The sequence below is a fragment of the Hemiscyllium ocellatum genome, chromosome 44 (assembly GCF_020745735.1).
Source record: "Hemiscyllium ocellatum isolate sHemOce1 chromosome 44, sHemOce1.pat.X.cur, whole genome shotgun sequence".
Classification (NCBI taxonomy): Eukaryota; Metazoa; Chordata; class Chondrichthyes; order Orectolobiformes; family Hemiscylliidae; genus Hemiscyllium; species Hemiscyllium ocellatum.
This window is the reverse complement of record NC_083444.1, coordinates 16,849,509-16,864,315: the sequence shown is the minus strand read 5'-3', so window position 1 is coordinate 16,864,315 and position 14,807 is coordinate 16,849,509. Positions and strand designations below refer to the sequence as shown.

The following is a 14,807-nucleotide window of genomic DNA, read 5'->3' as shown; positions in this document are numbered from 1 at the left end:
TGGCCTGCACATTCCTGGACACTATGGGACAATGTAGCATGGCCAATTCACCTGGCCTGCACGTCCCTGGACACTATGGGACAATGTAGCATGGTCAATTCACCTGGCCTGCACATTCCTGGACACTATGGGACAATGTAGCATGGCCAATTCACCTGGCCTGCACGTCCCTGGACACTATGGGACAATGTAGCATAGCCAATTCACCTGGCCTGCACGTCCCTGGACACTATGGGACAATGTAGCATGGCCAATTCACCTGGCCTGCACGTCCCTGGACACTATGGGACAATGTAGCATGGTCAATTCACCTGGCCTGCACATTCCTGGACACTTTTGGACAATGTAGCATGGCCAATTCACCTGGCCTGCACGTCCCTGGACACTATGGGACAATGTAGCATGGTCAATTCACCTGGCCTGCACATTCCTGGACACTATGGGACAATGTAGCATGGCCAATTCACCTGGCCTGCACGTCCTTGGACACTATGGGACAATGTAGCATGGCCAATTCACCTGGCCTGCACATTCCTGGACACTATGGGACAATGTAGCATGGCCAATTCACCTGGCCTGCACGTCCCTGGACACTATGGGACAATGTAGCATGGCCAATTCACCTGGCCTGCACATTCCTGGACACTACGGGACAATGTAGCATGGCCAATTCACCTGGCCTGCACATTCCTGGACACTATGGGACAATGTAGCATGGCCAATTCACCTGGCCTGCACGTCCCTGGACACTATGGGACAATGTAGCATTGTCAATTCACCTGGCCGGCACATTCCTGGACACTATGGGACAATGTAGCATGGCCAATTCACCTGGCCTGCACGTCCCTGGACACTATGGGACAATGTAGCATGGTCAATTCACCTGGCCTGCACGTCCTTGGACACTATGGGACAATGTAGCATGGTCAATTCACCTGGCCTGCACATTCCTGGACACTATGGGACAATGTAGCATGGCCAATTCACCTGGCCTGCACGTCCCTGGACACTATGGGACAATGTAGCATGGTCAATTCACCTGGCCTGCACATTCCTGGACACTATGGGACAATGTAGCATGGCCAATTCACCTGGCCTGCACGTCCCTGGACACTATGGGACAATGTAGCATAGCCAATTCACCTGGCCTGCACGTCCCTGGACACTATGGGACAATGTAGCATGGCCAATTCACCTGGCCTGCACGTCCCTGGACACTATGGGACAATGTAGCATGGTCAATTCACCTGGCCTGCACATTCCTGGACACTTTTGGACAATGTAGCATGGCCAATTCACCTGGCCTGCACGTCCCTGGACACTATGGGACAATGTAGCATGGTCAATTCACCTGGCCTGCACATTCCTGGACACTATGGGACAATGTAGCATGGCCAATTCACCTGGCCTGCACGTCCTTGGACACTATGGGACAATGTAGCATGGCCAATTCACCTGGCCTGCACATTCCTGGACACTATGGGACAATGTAGCATGGCCAATTCACCTGGCCTGCACGTCCCTGGACACTATGGGACAATGTAGCATGACCAATTCACCTGACCTGCACGTCCCTGGACACTATGGGACAATGTAGCATGGCCAATTCACCTGGCCTGCACATTCCTGGACACTATGGGACAATGTAGCATGGTCAATTCACCTGGCCTGCACGTCCCTGGACACTATGGGACAATGTAGCATGGCCAATTCACCTGGCCTGCACATTCCTGGACAGTACGGGACAATGTAGCATGGCCAATTCACCTGGCTGAACATTCCTGGACACTATGGGACAGTGTAGCATAGCCAATTCACCTGGCTTACACATTCCTGGACACTATGGGACAGTGTAGCATGGCCAATTCACCTGGTCTGCACATTCCTCGACACTATGGGACAATGTAACATGGCCAATTCACCTGGCCTGCACAATTTTGACTCTGGGAGGAAACCGGAAGAAACCCATGCAGATACGAGGGGAATGTGCAAACGCCGGACAGACAGTCGCCGGAGGCACGAATCAGGCTAGAGAACAGAGTCAAGAGTGTGGTGCTAGAAAAGCACAGCAGGTCAGGTAGCATCTGAGGAGCAGGAAGATCAACATTACAGGGGAAAGCCCTTCATCAGGAATCTCATCACCTGCCTGCTTCTTGCAGTCAGGCTGGGATGATTCAGAACATTCAAAGCTGCAACAGACAGATTTTTAATCAGAAAAGGCAGGTGTCAGGAAGGTAGAGTTCCTGTTTATCCTGTTCCGTCCTTCCGGAATATTTAAATAACAGATGAAGAAACGCCACAAAATGCCCCAGGTGGTGTTGCCAACAATCCTGCAGAAATATTGTGCATATCCTGGAGATCACAACAGATCCACTCCCCCACACACAAACGAATTCCTCAATATCGTCTCAATATTCTTATGGTTGTCAACCCAGCCACTGAAATCAAAAAGGTAATGGTAATAAAATCCACCAGCTCTGGTGTTAATATCAGTGTTTAAATGATGCTAAATACACCATAGATGCAGAGGATCAAAGGAAGGCTCTCTCATGAAGCAGCGGGAGCTGACCGGTGGTGGATTACCTAAGGGTCCCCATACCTCTGGTGAGGGGAGAGTTTGAGAAGGTAGGACTGCTTTATTTGCAATGAAATGGAATTCCAGTGCATTTCTACCTCATGCACTGTGATGAGATGGGTTTCAGAGAAAAGAGATAGAAGGGAAAATTTGTTGGTTTGAGACATCTCAGAATCCCAATGGTCAAATCCAACAAGTATTTTTGCCACAATTTGTGTCTCAGAGTGTGTCCTTTGATGGAAACACATCCGTGGTTCAGGCGAGAACAAAAGCAGCCACAGGTAAAGAGCTTAATAGAACATAGAAGAGTACAGCACAGAACAGGCCCTTCGGTCAACGATGTTGTGCCAAGGATTATTCCTAACCTAAAATAAAATAATCTAATCTACGCATCCCTCAACTCACTGCTATCCCTGTGCATGTCCAGCAGTCGCTTAAATGTCCCTAATGACTCTGCTTCCATCCCCACCGCTGGCAGCACTTTCTGTGCGTTCACAACTCTTTGTAAAGAACATACCTCTGACGTCTCCCCTGTACCTTCCTCCTAATATCTTAAAACTATGACCCCTCATGTGAATCAAGCCTGCTCTGGGGAAAGGTCTCTGACTATTGACTCTATCCATGCCTCTCATTGCATTGTATACCTCGCTCAGATCACCTCTCTTTCTCCATCTCTCCACAGAGAAAAGTCTGAGCTTTGATTAGATTGCTTACAGTGTGGAAACAGACCCTTCGGCCCAACAAGTCCACACCGACCCTCCGAAGAGAAACCCAGCCAGACTCATTCCCCTACATTTACCTCTTCACCTAACACTACAGGCAATTTAGCATGGCCTATTCACCTAACCTGCACATTTTTAGATTGTGGGTGGAAACCGAAACACCCACGCAGACATGGGGTAGAATGTGCAAACTCTACACAGACAGTTGCCTGAGGCAGGAAGTGAACCTGGGTCTCTGGCACTGTGAGGTTAGTCAAACTTTCTTTATAAGATAAGCCTTCCAGTCCAGGCAGCATCCTAGTAAACCTTCTTTGCACCATCTCCAAAGCCTCCATGTCTTTCCTATAATAGGGCGACCAGAACTGGACACAATATTCCAAGTGTGGTCTGACCAGGGTTTTGTAGAGCTGCAGCAAAACCTTGCGGCTCTTAATCCCCCGTTAATGAAAGCCAAAACACCATATGCTTTCTTAACAACACTATCCACTTGGCAGGCAAATTTGAGGGGTCTGTGCACTTGAACACCAAGATCCTGCTGTTCCATCACACTGCCATGAATCTTGTCTTTAATCCTATATTCAGCATTCAAGTTCGACCTTCCAAATGTATCACTTCTCATTTATCTAGGTTCAACTCCATCTGCCATTTCTCAGCCCTGTTCTGCATCCTGTCCATGTCGCGCTACAGTCTGCAGTAGGCCTCTATTCTATCAGCGGTACCTCCAAACTTTATGTCATTGGCAAATTTACTAACCCACCACTCAACCTCCTCAACCAAGTCATTTATAAAAACTACAAAGAGGAGAGGTGCAAGAACAGAGCCCTGTGGGACACCAATCGCCACTGACCTCCAGGCAGAATACTTTCCATCTACAACCACTCTCTGCCTTCTGTCAACCAATCAATTCTGAATCCAGATAGCCAAATCTCCGTGTATCCCATACCTCCTGACTTTATGAATGAGCCTACCATGGGGAACCTTATCAAATGCCTTGCTATAGTCCATTTACACAACATCCACTCCTGACCTTTGTCAAACTGTCACGTCACCTCCTCAAAAAATGCTATAAGGTTTGTGAGGCCTGACCTGCCCCTCACAAAGCCACGCTGACTGCCTTTAATCACGCTATGCTTTTCCAAATACTCATAAATCCTATCCCTCAGAATTCTTTCAAAACTTTGCTAACCACAGAGGTAAGACTGACTGGTCTGTAATTGCCAGAAATTTTCCTATTACCCGTCTTGAAAAGTGGAACAACATTCACCTCCCTCCAATCCTCTGGTATGACTTCTGAGGAGAGAGGAAGCAAAGCCAGCAGCTTAGCAACCTCCTTTCTCGCTTCCCGGAGCAACCGAGGATAAACCTGGTCTGGCCTGGATCTTAATATTTGCCAAAGTTTCCAGCACATAACTTCTTCAATCTTGATCTGTTCAAACCTATTCCCCAGCTCCTCAAAGTTCTCATTCACAACAAGGTCCCTTTCCTTAGTGAAAACCGAAACAAAAAACTCATTTAGGGTCCCCCCCTTATCTTTTTAGATTAGATTACTTACCATGTGGAAACAGGCCCTTCGGCCCAACAAGTCCACACCGACCTGCCGAAGCGCAACCCACCCATACCCCTAACCTAACACTACGGGCAATTTTGCATGGCCCGCACATCTTTGGACTGTGGGAGGAAACCCACAAGGAGAACATGCAAACTCCACACAGTCTGTCACGTGAGTCAGGAATTGAACCTGGGTCTCAGGTGCTGTGAGGCAGCAGTGCTAACCACTGTGCCACCCACTAATCTGCTTAGACTCCATGCACAAGTTCCCTGTGTTATCCCTGACCGGCCCTACCTTCTTCCTAATCATTCTCTTATTCCTCATGTCTGAGTAAGATGCCTTTGAATTCTCCCTAATCCTTCCCACCAAGCCTTTTTCATGCCCCCTTCTCAGTCCATTTCTGTGCTCCTTTCTAGCAAGTCTGTAATTCTTGAAAGCAAGGGTGGAATCCTTGCTTCCTGCACCTTATGTAAGCTGCCTTCTTCCTTTTGATGAGAAGCTCCTCTGTTCTCATTATCCAAGGCTCCTTAATCTTACCCCTTCTTGCCTGTCTCAGAGGAACAAATTTATGCATCACACGCAACAACTGTTCCTCAAACAATCTCCACAAGTCTGTTGTGCCCTCTCTGTGGGGAAATTGCTCCCAATCTGTACTTTCCAACTCCTGTCTGATAGTGTCATAATTTCCTTTTCCCCAATTAAATATTTTCCCATGGTAACTGCTCCTTTCACTCTCCATGGGTAAATGTGAGGCAGTTATGGTCACTGTCACCAAAATGTCTCCCACCATGAGATCTGACACCTGTCCTTGCTCACCAAATACAAAATGGCCTCTCCCCGCATCGGCCTGTCTCCATACTGAGTAACAACACCCTCCTGAACACACCTGACAAAAACAGCTCCATCCAAACCATTTGTATTAAGGAGGTTCCAGTCAATATTGGGAAAGTTGAAGTCACCCATAACAGCAATCCTACTACATCTGCATTTTTCCAAAATCCGCCAGCCTATGAGTTCTTTGATTTCCCCACTGCTATCGGGGAGGTCTGTAGAAAACCCCCAATGAGGTGGCTGCTCCCTTGCTGTTCCTAACATCCACCCATACTGACTCAGTAGACAAACCTTCCTCAACAACCTTTGTTTCTGTAGCTGTGATGCACTCTCTAATTAGCAATGCTACACCCCCTCCTCTTTTTCCCACCCTCCCTGTTCTTTTTAAAAGTTCTAAATCCTGGAACATCTAGCAACCGTTCTGCCCCTGTGAAACCCACGTATCCATTATGGCCACAACAGCATAGCCCCAAGTACTGATTTATGTTGTAAGTTAATCACTCTTATTTCTGACACTCCTTGCGTTAAAGCACACACAATTTAAGCAATCCCTTTGTTTCATCACATGAAAAACCTTCCTGATAGATTCACTACCCCCAGTCACTGCCCCGTCCAGAACTACCCCCCTCTCAGATGTGTAGCTCTAGTTCCCCCCCACCTGCCAAATTAGTTTAAACCCTCCCGAGCACACAAGCAAATCTCCCACCCAGGACGTTTGTGCCCCTCCAGATCAGGTGCAACCTGTCCTTCATGTACAGGTCCCACCTTCCCCAGGAGGCATCCCAATGGTCAAAGTATCTGAAGCCCTCCCTCTTGCACCAGCCTCGCAGCCATCTGTTAAGTTGCGCTCGCTGACTGTTCCTCACCTCACTATCTCGTGGCACTGGTAGCAAACCTGAGAGCACTACTCTACTCGTCCTGCTCTTCAGCTTCCATCCTTGCTCTCTGTAGTCACTTTTCAGAACCTCATTCCCTTTCCTGGCTATATAATTGATGCCATTGTGTACCACGATTTCTGGTTGCTCACACTCCCCTTTCAGAATCCTGACAAGAAATTCAATTCAATATTTACAACTCCTTTGTCTAACCTATCTTTTACCTTCCCCTTCAATAATGCTAGTCTGATAAAACCCCCCAACTAAGGTTTACCAAAAATTCAAGCTTTCAGATGTCACATCTTCTCTTCCTTGGTCTTCTCTTTCTTCTTCTTAGGGATTTCTGTTTCACAGGTCACTGATCGATCAAGGTACCTTATGAGAGCTATTCTTTGGCAGTCTCTACATACTGGTGGCTTGGCAGTTTTCCTCTCAACTGTTCAACTGTTCAATGTATACCCCCAAAGCATTGAATTGTGTCATTGGCTTTTAAGATTGTCAATATACTCAATTCCAACTTGATTGGAGGTTGGTATTTTGGGGTATAATTTAAACAGATTGGTCGAATGCGAATTTTGTTTTATCTTTAAGCAACCAGCAAATCGAATTGTTTGACCAAAGAGTAACATTATCTTTTGTTTTCAGAACATTTGGTGCTGTCAAGAAGTTCTACTAGCTAATAACTTTCTTAAACGTACAGTACACCCACATCTTCATACCACCTCCCCCCTTAAGAAAAAATGAATCATCATAATGAAAAGATGGCTTCATTTTTTTCTTCTTTTTATTTACACATTACCCTAACATACAGATAACTTTAATATAAGTTCACCTTAGCTTCCTTCCATATCATAACATTAAATAAATTCAAATCTCATCTGAACTTTATCAGTTAAATCCGCGATAATGCACCTCGATTACATTCTTATGACCTGCAACATGTATGATTTTTAAATTAAAAGTCTGTAACGTAAGACTGCAATAAAATAGTCTCATATTCTTGTCTTTAAAGCGTTCTAAGAATGTAAGCAGATTATGATTAGATTCTCTATAGTATGGAAACAGACCCTTCGGCCCAACAAGTCCACACTGCCCCTCTGAAGAGTAACCCACCCAAACATGTTCCCCTACCCTATATTCACCCCTGACTAACACACCTAACACTGTGGGCAATTTAGCATGGCCAATTCACCTGACCTGCACATCTTTGGCTTGTGGGAGGAAACCAGAGCACCCAGAGGAAACCCATGCAGACATGGGGAGAATGTGCAAACTCTACACAAGTGGGAATCAAACCGAGGTCCCTGGTGCTGTGAGGCAGCAGTGCTCACCACTGAGCCACCGTGCCATGATCCATGTCCACCACCATCTCAGGTACATTGTTCATGACATACACATTAAAATGTTGTAAGGTCTGTACCGAACTCAATAATTCTTTTTGGATTGTGGAATATTTCCTCTGGTGGATATTGATCTTCTTCGAAAAGTAACCAACTGGCAGTTCAATCCCATCCTCATCTTCCTGGAGGAGTACAACTCCAACTCCTAAATCACTAGCATCGATGGTGACTTTAAAAGGTTTTGAAAAGTTTGATGTAGCTAAAACTGGTTTGGTGCATTAAGACTGCTTTCAAATGGTTGGATGCCTCCTGGCATTGTTCTGTCCACCAAAACTTTGTGTTCTTCTTCAGCAAATTGGTTAATGATGCCACTACACTGCTGAAATTTGGAACAAACTTCTGATAGAATCCGCTGAGTCCTAAAAATCGGAGCACCTCTTTCTTCGAGGTTGGTTGTGGAAATTCCTTGATTGTTTTCGTCTTTGTGTTCCATGGAGTCAACCTTCCATGACATGTTATGTCCCAAGGACATCACCTCTGTTTTAGTGAGTTCAGTTTTATTTAAGTTTATCACCCGTTTTGCTTCTCGTAATTGTTCAAAGAGCTCTGCCACCTGTACCATGTGATCATTCCAGGATTCACTAAATATTGTTACATAGTCCAAACAGACTGCACAGTTTGTTAACCCAGCCACAACTCTGTTCAGGAGTCTTTGGAATGTGCCGGGTGTGTTCTTCATTCCATAGGGCATTACTTTAAACTGATATAGCTCATTTGGGGTTACAAATGCAGAAATTTCTTTTGCCATCTCTGATAAAGGTACCTGCCAGTAACCACACATTAAGTCCCAACTTGGTGAGGTAACTGGCTTGTCCGACTTTTTCGATACAGTCCTCCAATCTAGGAATTGTCCATGAGTCCGATTTTGTAACGGCGTTGATCTTCGGATAATCCATGGAGAATCGTTAAGACAATCAGCAAACTCTACTTGCTCTGGCTTGGTTTGATGATGTCCTCATCGAGCATGGCCTCCACCTCCATCTGGGCCTGTCTGGCTTTGAGAGGATTAAGCCGATAGGGGTGTTGTTTTATCGGAGCAGTATTCCCTATGTCTACTTCATGTACAACAGTATTAGTCCTCTCCATCGATTTCTTACGTATGTCCTTATACTGAAGTAACAAATCTTTCAAGTGAGTTCTATGTTCCTGAGACAGATCCTTACTAACCTATCCAATTCCTCAAGGACTTCTTCATTTTTTAATCTATTTTGAAGCACATCAAAATCCACGCCATCTGGATTTGGTTCCTCACTCTGCAGGGCAGTAACTAACAATGTTTCTCCAATTCTTTCTGTCTAGGATAATATGGTTTCAAGAGGTTCACATGACATACCCAATTCCTTTTTTTCCTATCTCACATGCTTACGACATAGGTCAAGTTTCTCAATTTGATCTGGACCACTAAACCTGGCTTGAAGGGAACACCTATCATTGGTAACAGTACTAAATATCATCCCCTCGGGAAAATGTCCGAGTCTCTAAGAGTTTTTAATCCGCCACCTGCTTCATTCTACGCCGTGCCTTCTTTAGGTGCTCTGTAGCCAACTCACCTACTCGATTTAGTCTCTCCCTCACCTCCAATACTTAGTAATCTAAGTGTGAAATCTCCAACTTTGGTCCTGTCAATTTCTCTTTAATTAATTTCAAAGAGTCTCTCACTTCATGACCGGATATAAACACAAAAGGAGTGAAGTGAGTAGGTTCATTTGGACATCTCTAATGGCAAACAATACGAATGGGATACCTTCATCCCAATCATTAGGGTAATCCTGACAGTACACTCTTAACATGGTCTTCAGGGTCTGATGCCACCTTTTTAAAGCTCCCTGGGATTCAGGATGACACGGACTGGATTTAAAGTACTATATATCTTAGCTATTCATAACCTCCTTGAACAGCCTAGCAGGAAAACTTGACTCTTGGTCTGACTGAATCTCTCTGGGTAGCCCATACCAAGTGAAGAAATCTACCAACTCCTCTACCACCCAGAGCTTGATGCTCTGTAATGGAATTGCCTCCGGAGATCTGGTAGACACATCCATTATGGTTAACAAGTACTGGTTCCCTCTTTTAATTCTCAGGAAGGGACCCACACAGTCAATGATAACTCGTGTGAAAGGTTCTTCTCATACAGAAATTGGAAACAAAGGTGCTGGTTTTATTACCGCCTGTGGCTTACCTACAATTTGGCATGTATGAATCGTAGGGCAAAAGTTAACCACATCCTTGTGCATTCCAGGCCAATAAAAATGTTTTTGTTCCCTAGCCTGAGTCTTTTGTACTCCGACGTAACCTCCTATAGGTAACGCTACCTGTAACACCTCCTGTCTGTATACTACACAGTCACAATCAGGTGCACTTTGGCCTAATTCTCCTTTGCACTAACTTGCTGTAGTCTCCATTTCCATCTGAGGATTCTATCTTTCAGATAATAACGCTCTGGAATATTCTCTGCCTCCTTTTCAGACTACGCATCCACATATATATCTTCTGTCAACTTGTCTTGCTGTTGCAAGTCTCTTGGCCTTTCAGGACTAAACATTTCTGTCTGACCCTCAGTCTGTTCAGGTTTTTCTTGCACTATTATGCCAAACAGGACATGCACCAACTGAACCTCAACTCCTTCACCTTTCTCTTTAGTTTTCACTTCATGACAGTGGGATCTGGTTACTACACTGTCTGGGAAAATACCAGGATATTTCTGCTTCAATTCCTCAGTTTCTTGGTCTCCCTTGGGCTTCTCCACAATAAGGGGTGTCACTCCTACCTTGGATCCTGCCAAATCATTCCCAAGAACAAAATGAATTCCTGGAACTGCCACTCTGTCAATCACTCCCACTGTAACTTACTCAGGCTTGAGTTGGCACTCCAACATGATCTTACATAGGGAAACGCTAAATTTCTGCCCATCTATCCCACAAAGGATCACACCTTCAGCTAACAGATCAAAAAGAGTGCATATTCTCTCATCCTTTACTATCAGTGTCTGGTTAGATCCTGTATCTCTCAAAATTTTAAGTTCTTGTCCTTCTCCCCTGTTCTTTCTGAGTAAACTTTACCCACAGATGTGAATTCTTTGTAAAGACCATGTATTGACCCCATACCCAGCCCCTGCCTATGCTGTGAACTGTCCTGAAGCTCCTCAGCTCTTCTTGGGAGTCTCCTTTCCTACCTTCACTAATGCCACTCATTTAGCTTCTTTTACCACATCTTTTCCCACAGTGCCCTTCTAAAACCACCAGCACTGTAATTTTTTTTTGTTCCCATTCCATTACAGTGAAAACTCCTGAGGCCTTTCGCCTCCTTTCCACCTTCTTGGGCTTCCTTTTTATCCTGTGGTAAATTCTTACTGGTGCACTCTACTCTTGGTTTCGTAGTGTAAGATCTCCCCTTCTGCCAACTTCTATCCCTCACAGGGTGATATTCTGGCCGGAAGCATGTCCTATGTACCAATAGGGTGGCACGGTGGCTCAGTGGTTAGCACTGAGCACCAGGGACGCAGCTTTGATTCTAGACTCGGGGCGACTGTCTGGAATTTGCACGTTCTGTCCATGTCTGCATGGGTTTCCTCCAGGTGCTCCGGTTTCCTCTCATCGTACAAAGATATGTAGGTCAGGGTGAATTGGCCAAGATAAATTGCGCATAGTGTCAGGTGCAGGAGTGCGGGGTAAATGTGGGGAAATGGGTCTGGGTGGGTTGCTCTTCAGAGGGTTGGACCAAATGGCCTGTTTCCACACTAGAGGGAATTCATCTGTGTATTCATCTGCTAATTCTGCTGCCCTTCTGATTCCTGAAATTTCTGTTCCTCCACATGAATTCTTACCATCTCGCGAAGTGAGTTTTTAAAGTCCTCCAGCAGAATAATCTCTCATAGCGCTTCAATAGTCTTATCTATTTTCAAAGCATGCATCCATCAATCAAAATGACTATGTTTAATTCTTTTGAACTCAACATAAGTTTGACCTGGTTCCTTCTTTGTGTTTCTGAACTGCTCTCTGTATGCTTCTGGTACCAATTCATAAGCACTTAAAATAGCCTGTTTAACCTCTTCAGAATCTCTTGACCCCCTCATCTGGGCAGTGTGGCAAATACCTCACTACCTCTGCCTGCCAGTTTAGTCTGAACTAGCATTGCCCATAAATCCTCAAACCACTCCATCTATCCAGCTAATTTTTCAAATGAAACAAAGAAGACTTCAATATATTTCTCATCAAAATGTGGCAGAGTTTCGTATGTATCACTTCCTTCTCTTTTAATCTTCATCCTGTTGCCTTGACATTGCTGACTAAGTCGCAACTTCTCAAGTTCAAACTCTCTCTTTTTGCTCAGCTAAGAACATTCTCTCTTTCTTTTTCCTCCCTCTCCCGTCTCTTTCTCTCTCCCTTTCTTCTCTCTCTTTGCTCAGCCAAGAACCTTCTCTCTCACTTTCTCTTTCTGTCTCTCTCTTTGTTTATCTTCTAATTCCATTTTCCTCAATTAGAATTTGAGTTTTTCTACCTCTTACTGAACTTGTCTGTTTTTCTGACACACCTAAGTGTTTGAGTAATTCCCACTGAAATCTAACTTATTTGCTAATTCGAAAGGTATGGCCTTTTTACTTCGAAACTTTCTTAGCAAATTTGAGAATTACCTTCAAATCCTAGAACCTCTTTAGCAAGTCGAAGAGCTATTTCTCTCATTTCCAATTTAATCAACCACAACTTAGTGAAATTAAACAAATTGCCCCACCTACATTTTATTTAAAGATCTAGGATACTAACCTATTAAATCTGATGGGACTTTTTGTATCCCAAAATCTATTCACATAGGTCTGAACCAATGCAAATCCCAGATGAGCCCCCAAGCTGTTACAAGGGGAAAACACACCTGCTTAACTTCAACCAGCAACACAGAAAAAAATTGTAAACTGTGCAGTAATTTGTGAAACATTGAGAGGCCAAGAATGATTTAAAGAAAAAAATTAACAACATTATTACTTAACGATTAACAGTGAATAATTAATGAATACCTATTTACAATTCCTTCATCTAAGCTATATTTTACCATCCCCTTCCACAATGTTACACCGATGAAATCCCGGATTAAGGTTCAAAATAAATTAAACAATTCAAAACCAGCCAGACATCCAAGCTTCTCCTACTCGGACTTCATTCCGTCTTCTACCTTTCCTATGAGTGGCCATTACTATGTCAGCAATGAAACGAGCAATGCTTTTAAGAAAAGTGAGATCTCAGACGATTGTGTTTAAGAGCACCTGTCCAGCATGTGTCTCATTCCAATTCCTGTCACCTTTTTGCCAGCTGTGTGTGGAACACAGAGAGGAGCACCAAACACAACACCGCTTGACGATAGTACAGAATCACTGCTCAAGGGGGTTTGCCTCCTTCGTCAAGCGTGGAAACAGCAACGACAAGGATCACGACGGCAACTGTGGATCTGCTGATCCAGCAGCTTGTGCACTCGGTCTTCCTCAAGTGCAACCACGCTGTCTCGGCCTGCTGCCCTGTAAGGCTGGTGGCCCGCGCCTCCGAAATCCACTTTGCCGAAGTTTTCGGAAGCAGCTCGGGCCATGCCGGATATGCCAACATGTCCACGAAACCTAGTTTCTCAGCGGGAGCAGGGCTGCTGTTGGCCATGAGCAACTCTGAGCCGGGCTACTGCTCGCTAATCTCTCTCACTGGCAAACTTTCAAGCTGCTGGACAATCGCCTTTCCGGCATTTCACTTTGGCTTCCGCTTTCGCACCTCACAGTTTACCTTCCTGCTCAGTACAGCTGTCGGACAAGTCGCGCATCTGCACTACAGCTGCCTATTCGAACAGCGCCGCTGCTGTTTGTCTCCCTGATCGGCGGCCATGGCTGTGACGGCGCTGCGCTGAGCAATGCTTTTAAGCAAAGTGAGATCTCAGACGGATCGTGTTCAAGAGCACGTGTCCCTGGCTCTCCGGGAGTCTGTATTGTATGCACTGTTTTTTATGTCGCTGGACTGTCTTGTGTGTGCAAATGTCGTTGTTACCGTTTTGTAGTGATTGAAACTGGGATTTGAGGTTCCTGATTTCCCTGAAAACTGGTTGAATGGTAAGGCTTGGGGCCTGGCTTTGCTGCTCCTCTCCCCCGTAAAATTGCTGTTTCTCTATGTCCAGCTGTTACTGTGAATTGTTTGGGAAAGTGTGAATCGTTGAATCAAATTCAAGAAAAGAGCACCTCTCCAGCATGCGCCTCGTTCCAATTGCTGTCACCTTTTCACCAGCTGTCTGGGGAACGCAGAGAGGAGCTCCAAAAACAACACCGCTTGACGGCAGCTTGTCTCTCAATGCTGTGTCCTTCGAAGAAAACACATCCGTGGTTCAGGAGAGAGCAAAAGCAGGCACCAGTGACGAGCTTAAGACTCCACCTCGGCATCGGGATCATTCTGCGCTCGCCGTTCTGGCAGAAATGTGACGAGATCTGACTCAAAGGTGCGAAAAGGGCGGCTCTTACAATTGGCCCGTAGGCAGATTTCACTCGCACGTCCCAATTTAAACAAGGGACGGGACGAAACAAGTCGAGGTTCCGCCGAGATTCGAACTCGGATCGCTGGATTCAAAGTCCAGAGTGCTAACCGTTACACCACGGAACCAGCAGGGCGGCCTGCTTTAGGCCAGGCCTGAGCTGTCCTGCATTCACACTTGCAGCAACGCTCTCAGAATCTGGTCTCTTGCTGCTGCGCCCGTGGCAGGGAATACTTGGGTGGTACAGGGTAGAGCAAAAGTAGCTCGCGCGCTTGACGCCGGGGAGTGTCGCAAACCAGCCCACATCCATCATGGGTGCAAGAATTTGCGAAACCGGCAGTTTTGTCAAAGACGATCGCTCACGCT

The 14,807-nt window shown here is 45.5% G+C and overlaps 1 non-coding gene across 1 annotated transcript; it reads right to left on the bottom strand.

Annotated features, from left to right (window-relative positions):
• Positions 1-14,497: 14,497 nt before the first annotated feature.
• trnaq-uug (transfer RNA glutamine (anticodon UUG)) lies at positions 14,498-14,569 on the bottom strand. Its single transcript has one exon. It is a non-coding gene; the product is annotated as a tRNA-Gln (tRNA).
• Between the last annotated feature and the right edge of the window lie 238 nt (positions 14,570-14,807).